The 5733-nt window shown below is 43.3% G+C and overlaps 1 pseudogene; it reads right to left on the bottom strand.

The window, feature by feature from the left end:
* Positions 1-4844: 4844 nt before the first annotated feature.
* Positions 4845-5514, bottom strand: LOC103274130 (annotated as a pseudogene).
* Positions 5515-5733: the final 219 nt, after the last annotated feature.

Below are 5733 nucleotides of genomic sequence, written 5' to 3'. Positions count from 1 at the left end.
GTACAGTAATCAGTGATCTACAGAGTGTTATGCATAATTCAAGTTTCACTCTTTTTGCTGTACATTTATTGTACATTGGCTATTCCAAAGCTGTGGAACCTTGTCAGGCCTTGGACACTCAACCTTTCAGGAGATTAGACCCAGGTTGAAGACAAGGAAAGCTCTGTCATACCACTGAACCTGCACTCTCCCTCAGGAGTTCTGATGAAATAGCCTTCCCTACATTCTCTACTTCCCTCATTCCTATGTTTGGAGAAATGATTCATTGGGGATGGAGGGTAGGATTTTCTATACTGTAGGTGCCATCTTGAGATGTTTAAGGAATTGGAACTGTTAGTGTCTCGATGGGTAATCAGTAGACCTTACACGTCCTAGGAAATCTTGGTAAGTTCATTCCCTTGGCCTCAAGTGAGTCTCTTCATGTTGTCTCTTGATGCATGCACCCCAAAGCTAGTTGGGGGGCTGTGATGACAAGCAAATCACCTTCTCCCAAGTTGTGGTTTCTGCAGAGACCAAACCTTACCGATTTGGAATAAGACTTATGCAGATTGATTTTTATTTTAACTAATAGTAATTCATTTTTTCTCTCATTTTTTTTCTGGTATTTGAGTCTGATTAGAAAAAGGATAAATGATGCTGTTATCAGAAATTGCCTGGGCATTCTGTGTTTCCTCTGCCCTCTAGCTAACAGTTCCATTATTATGTCTTTTACCACAGTGAACCTATCCCGTGGTAAACAGGCTCACCATTTGTTTGTCCTTGTTGGTCTTTGCTGTGAAGGAGGAGTCCTCTTGCTCAAATTGTCACTGTTGTGTGTGGAACTTCGCGTTATCAGGCAGCTGTAGGATATCATCTGGTGCCCTGTGGTGGAAGTTTATTTAGATCTTTAGTATGTTTTGCCATCAAAGGTGCTTTTTTTGTTGTTGCTGAAATTTTTTTTTTTTGCATCGAAATCTCACTCTGCCGCCCAGGCTGGAGTGCAGTGGCATGCTCATGGCCACTGCAGCCTTGACCTGCTGGGCTCAGGCAATCCTTCTGCCTCAGCCTTCCAAGTAGCTGGAAGTACAGGCACGCGCCACCATGCCTGGCTAACTTTTTGATTTATTGTAGAGACAAGATTTTGCCAGGTTGTCCCTAGGTTCAGGCAGTCCTCTCCTTGGCCTCCCAAAGTGCTAGGATTACAGGTGTGAGCAGCTGTATCCTGCCTAAAGGTGTTTTGTTTGTTTTGCCTTATTTTTTAATGATCATCTTCCTTGTCCTCCTAAACAGTATACCAAAGTTTGTTTTTATTGTAGAGGTTTATATTCATAACCACTGGGGTTCCCCATCAAAGCAGCAACAAGTTGCCTTTTTTTCTTACCTTGTCTGGGTGACAAGTTGAAGACCAGGGTATGGGCACTTCTGCCTTCTCTCCTCTGGGACTTTTGAGAGTATCTGAGACTGAACTTAGACATGGTCTTGACCCCACCACTACCTCCTCCTTTTCAGTGTCCACATAACCCTTTATCATGTCCTGGAAAAATGAGGGAAGTTGTGAAATAGACTCGAAACACAGCAGAATGAATTCCATTCCTATTCCCAGAAGACTTAATTTTTTAATTAGTCACCCCAGAGGTGAAAAATCCGCAGTTGAACCATTGTGACAGGCCTCGGTGGTGACCAGGGGCAGAACAAGACTTCTTTGTTAGTACTTCTGGGATGGACAGGAGCTTAACTAAAAGGGGAAAATGGATTTTGAGTTCTTAGAATAAGAGGAGTTTGGCTTTTAACCTAGGTAGCCATTCTTGTTCCAAAAGGTCTTTGTCTCTCACTAGACCCCAGGGCACCAGATGAATATCCATATTCAAACTATTTCTTACACATGATACTTTGGCCCAGACCATTCCGACCAAGAACCTGTGCGTGTGTTTTGGTAGAGGCATCTGCCTCGAGCGCATGTTCAGTGCTTGCTGTGGCTGTGTCCCAGTATTTATTTTAGCTCTGCTTTAGAGTTTCTGTGTGCTCCCCTCTCCCATCCCACTCCCTTCTCCCCAAGCCAGCCTCCTCTTGAACAATTTCCAAATAGGTTTCTGTAGCCATACCAAAGCCAGAATGTTTGCATTTATTTGGATACAAGTATTTATAGATGTCTAATTACCTAACAGTTTTCTTTTTAAACTTCTACTTGGGGCCAGTATAAGATCTCAGAGACTGATCTGCAAATCAAGCTACACATATTTGTGTGCAAGACTCTGTGTTCAGGACTTTTGGTGGCTTTTCTAAGAGAAATATTGGAGGTAGGGTGGGATTGATTGCATTTTTTACCTAATTCAGGAGGGGAAAATCGTATTTTTTACAATATTTTTGATTTTGGTTTTCTTTTAATACTTCCTTTTAGCCTTGAATTTCTACTAAATAATTTCCTTCTGATTTAAGTTTTTTTTCTTATCTGAGAATTTGAAATCTTGATATTTAATATTACACCAATTTTTCCAAAGAGTTGAAACCACTTTAATACCAGAACATGTAAATTTGCAGTCATTTCAAGCAACTGGTGGGCTTTTTATAGAACATCATTAGCAGGTACCATGAAGTGTTCTGAGAGGTGAATGTAAAAAATACAGAGTTTTGTTTTTTGTTGTTGTTGTTTTTTAAATAACAATAAACTTTCAAAGAGAAAACTGGCCTGTGCTGTGTCCGTTGACTTGATAAACAATTGAATTTTATTTTAGGTTTTTTATTCATTGATAATGGGAAAAGGAAGTTGGGGTAGAGGAAGGGCTGTTCTGGACATTTGTTAAGGAGAATGTTGTTCCTGGTTCTTCAGATCAGTACCTGCCAGTCTTAACCAAACCATGATGGCATTTGTCCTACTTTCTGGGATCAGCTGGCAAGGCTGGCATGCTTGTGACCTAGCTGTGGCAAACCCATGGAAGGGCTGCTTTATGCTTTAGATAATGGGGAGGGGTGGTTCCTATTTTAAATATTTTTTATTTTTATGAACATTTATACAGAAAGTGCATAAATTTTAATTGTAAACATTGAAATTTACAATTAAATTGAAGTTTCTTAAAGTGAACACATCCGTATAACCGGTATCCAGATCAAGAAATAACACTACCAGAACTCACAAACCCCTTAGGCTTCCTTCCAGCTGCTGCTGCTCTGCTCTTATTTCCTCTATTTTAATTGTCTTGACCTTCAATCTCTTGAACTACTGGGTTCTTCCATAATTCTAGAAGAGACGGGTACCTGGTATAGGCTAGGGACTGACCAGGGAAGCTAAGAACTGGCAGCAAAGGAGTGGCTTAAAGAGGAGGAGAAAACATTCAGGGCTTGTCCTCGATGTAATAGAATCTACTTTCAGTGCTTTGCATATGCCAGGCACTGTACTAAACCTAGCTCATGGCAGGCATCTCCTCATTTAATTCCAAACATTCCCAAATTTAAAACTGGCATATTAATATAATGAATCCAAGTCTTGACTTAATTCTAGGAAACCCAGAGCTCACACTGTACCTCGGAAATAGTAAATACCCTGAAAATGTTAGTTGGCCAATAATGTTAGTGTACGATGTGCAGATACAAACTGGCTAATAAAGTAAAAACTCACGTTCCGAGTGCTGTGCCCTTCCCTTGTATTATCTCACTGAAGCCTCATGCTGTCTTTAAGGACCGTAATCTTTTTTCTTTTTTTCTTGAGTTGGAATCTCACTCTGTCACCCACGCTGGAGTGCAGTGGCATGATCTTGGCCACTGAAGCCTCAACCTGCGGGGCTCATGCAGTCCTTCCTCTCGGCCTTCCACATAGCTGGGACTACGGGCACGCACTACCACACCTGGCTAATTTTTTCATTTATTGTAGAGATGAAGTCTCGCCATGTTGCCCAGGCTGATCTCAAACTCCTGAGCTCGCAATCCTCTGGCCTCAGCCTCTCAAAGAACTGAGAAGGCAAGCGTGAGCCACCATATCCGGCCAAGGACCATACCCTTTTTTTTTTTTTTTTTTTAGAGTTGCAGTCTTACTCTGTTGCCCAGGCTGGAGCGCAGTGGTTTGCTCACGGCCACCACAGCCTCGACCTGCTGGGCTCAGGTGATCCTTCCGCCTCAGCCTTCCAAGTAGCTGCAACTACAGGCATATACCACCATGCCTGGCTAATTGTTTGATTTGTTGTAGAGATGAGGTCTCACCAAGTTACTCTGGCTGGTCTCGAACCCGTGGGCAGGGACAGTCTTCTCACCTTGACTTCCCAAAGGGCTGGGATTATAGGTGTGGGCCACTGCGCCTGGCCAGAACCATACACTTTATTTATTTATTTATTTATTATTATTTTTTGAGCTGGAGTCTCACACTCTGTCGCCCAGACTGGAGTGCAATGGCCGCTCCCGGCCACCACAGCCGCCACCTGCTGGGCTCTGGCAATCCTTCCACCTCAGCCTTCCAAGTAGCTGGAACTACAGGCACGCGCTACCACACCCGGCTAATTTTTTGACTTCTTGTAGAGATGAGGTCTCGCCAAGTTGCCCAGATGGGTCTTGAACCTGCGGGCTCAGGCAATCCACTCACCTCAGCCTCCCAAGGCGTGGGATTACAGGCTGAGCCACTGAGTCCGGCGAACCATACACTTTAAAGAAGAAAACTGAGACTAGACCTATGGGAGGTAGTTCCTTAACCTCCAAGGTCACACATCACGTCTCCCATAACCACTACATTTTGCAGTCCTTTTCCTCTTCACTTTGTTAAAATTGCATTCAATATTTCCATCTTTCTTCAGTGTTTCTCAGGGAGGTTGTTTTTGTGTTTCCCCCCCCTCCAACATCTACTTTCACCTCTCTTTTTTTTTTTTTTTTTTTGGTAATGGTTTTTATTTCTCTGCCATCCAGTGAGATATGGAAGGTAATAAGGAAAATATGGAACCCAAACCCAAAGAATTGTAGTGAGAGCACAAAGATTGTAGGGATATTGCAAGCAAATGGGATGGAGGGGTGTTCTGAGCTACAGAAGAAATGGTCTGGTAGTTTAAGATGAACCAAGTCAAATTTATTAGAGTTGTCCACAGACAGCAAGGGTGATCTTCTTGCTTATCTTGCCATCCTTGGGCCACAGCCCTCCATCACTTGCACAACATTCATGCCCTCTTTCACCTTGCCAAAGACCACATGCTTGGCAACCAACCATTCAGTCTTAGTAGTGCAGATGAAAAACTAGGAACCGTTTGTGTTGGGTCCAACATTTGGCATGGACAAGATGCTGGGACCTGTATGCTTCAAGATGAAGTTCTCATCATCAAATTTCTCTCTATAGATGGGCTTCCTGCCAGTGCCACCGTGGTGTGTAAAGTCACCATCCTGGCACACAAACCCTGGAATGATTCTTTGAAAGCAGGAACCCTTATAACCGAATCCTTTCTCTCCAGTGCTCAGAGCACGAAAGTTTTCTGTCTTTGGAACTTTGTCTGCAGATAGCTCGAAGGGGACATGGCCCAAGGGCTCACCGTTGGTGGTGATGTCAAAGAACATCGTGGGCTTGATCATCGTTGATGGAGAAAGGCTCAAGGCGGTGGCGTCTGCAAAGTGCTACTTTTACCTCATATACGTGCTATTATTTGCCTGGGCCCTTTCCCCTGCCAGATAACTCTGGATTTCTCCTCTGGCAGCATAGTTGAGAGAGTCAGAGTGACCAGCCAAGAAGTTGCTTTCTGCTGATCCTGCATGAGTATAACCATCCTAGAAAGGAAGGAACCACTTCGAATG

The sequence above is a fragment of the Carlito syrichta genome, unplaced genomic scaffold (assembly GCF_000164805.1).
Source record: "Carlito syrichta isolate Samal-C Ts95f unplaced genomic scaffold, Tarsius_syrichta-2.0.1 Scaffold314525, whole genome shotgun sequence".
Taxonomy (NCBI): Eukaryota; Metazoa; Chordata; class Mammalia; order Primates; family Tarsiidae; genus Carlito; species Carlito syrichta.
Note: the sequence above shows the minus strand (reverse complement) of the source record. Positions and strands in the feature narration are given on the sequence as shown.